The sequence below is a fragment of the Fukomys damarensis genome, unplaced genomic scaffold (assembly GCF_012274545.1).
Source record: "Fukomys damarensis isolate Sample0158 unplaced genomic scaffold, DMR_v1.0_HiC HiC_scaffold_24, whole genome shotgun sequence".
Taxonomy (NCBI): Eukaryota; Metazoa; Chordata; class Mammalia; order Rodentia; family Bathyergidae; genus Fukomys; species Fukomys damarensis.
This window is the reverse complement of record NW_022900936.1, coordinates 54,395,727-54,397,546: the sequence shown is the minus strand read 5'-3', so window position 1 is coordinate 54,397,546 and position 1,820 is coordinate 54,395,727. Positions and strand designations below refer to the sequence as shown.

Below are 1,820 nucleotides of genomic sequence, written 5' to 3'. Positions count from 1 at the left end.
TGAAAAATCAGTTTTTTACATTTTTTTAATTTTGTAAACAATAAAACCAAAACTGACAGGTTATATTATTGTGCAGCCAATTACAGTTATTCCCAGAATCCAAAAAATTAATACACCAAATTTTTTCTTTTGTTTAGAAAAATTTACTGGAAGTGTGTTTCTTGTGAGCATAAGATATTATTTTAACAAAGCTTATGGAATTATAGTCACACCTTCACTAAATAAAGATACTTCTGAAGAAACTAGTGTGGATGTTTCCATAGTATTTGGAGCCAAAGGGATATACTGACAAATTACTTTAGACGGGATCTCCTGTTGATATAGGTATAGATCATAGTAAAATTTTTGGTAATTCCCACATGGACTCTTTATTCCTTCTTGCTGCTACAATATTTTTCAAATGTGCCCCAATTTCTTTAATGAAGATCAGCCCATTGTGGTACTTCGCTGTCTTCTCTGTTTCTGCAGTTTTGCAGTTACTTTCACTGTGGTGTTTGCATATGTAGCAGATACACACAAAACCATGAAACAGGTACGGTTTATGGATTGGTTTCAGCAACATGTGCTGCAAGTCTAGTCACTAGCCCTGCAACTGGAGCTTACCTCGCATGAGTATATGGAGACAGCTCAGCGGTGGTCCTAACTATAGCAATAGCTTTGCTAGATATTTGTTTTATTCTTGTTGTTGTGCCTGAGTCATTATATAAAAAGATGTGACCAGCATCGTGGGGAGTGCGCATTTTCTGGGAACAAGCCGACCCATTTGCATCCTTTTTAAAAAGTGGGCCAAAATTCAATATTACTGCTCATATGCATTATGGTGTTTTTCTCCTGCCTACCAAACACAGGCCAATATTCCAGCTTTTTTTTTTTTTTTTTTTTACCTCAGGCAGATCATGAAATTTTCACCAGAAAGTATTGGGGTGTTTATAGAAGTCCTTGGCTTCCTTTCCATTACTGCACAGACCACAGTTCTGAGTTTACTTATGAGATCAACTGGAAATAAAAACACCATTTTACTACACCTGGGATTTCAAATATTGCAGCTGGCATGGTATGGATTTGGTTCAGAACCTTGGATGATGTGGGCTGTTGGGGCTATAGCAGCCATGTCTAGCATTACATTTCCATCTGTTAGAGCACTGGTTTTATGAACTGCTGATGCTGACCAACAGGGTGTTGTTCAAGGAATGATAATAGGAATCAAGGATGATGCAAAGGCTTGGGCCAGACCTTTTGGATTCATTTTGTACATATTCTTCGTGGAACTGCCAATAACAGGAACAGACTTGGGGATAAACACAAGCCCTCAGCACCACATTGAACAGAATTCCATCAACCCTGGGTCTCCCTTCATTTTTGGAGCCTGTTCGGTTCTATTGGCTTTGCTTGCTCCCTTCTTTATTCCAGAATATAGCAATTTAAGCTTAAGGTCCAGTAGTTGGGAGAAAGGACTGTGGGAGTCACAGCCATCCTCACAGTGCCCAAGAGCCAGGAGAGGAAAAAGAACCTTTACTACAGGATACAAATGTGTGATGACTGAAATCAGGAAGATTTTTCTATCAGCACCCGGGTCTTAGTTTTAACCTGTAGTTCTGGATGTACATTCCATTTCCATCTACAGCGTACTTTAAGATTGTCTCAAGAAATGTATCTGCATGAACGCCATGGGAACTAAGGAAAGAACTTAAAGAACCTGACAGTTTTCAAAAATGTTACAATTTCTTTTGAAAAGAAACCTTTTGTGACTATTATCTATCATATAAAGAACTCAGAAAAAACAGCCCCCCCAAATATAAAGACCCAGTTCAAAATGGACA

The 1,820-nt window shown here is 38.3% G+C and overlaps 1 pseudogene; it reads left to right on the top strand.

Moving 5' to 3' along the window:
* Positions 1–359: 359 nt before the first annotated feature.
* On the top strand, positions 360–1,536 carry LOC104866310 (annotated as a pseudogene).
* Positions 1,537–1,820: the final 284 nt, after the last annotated feature.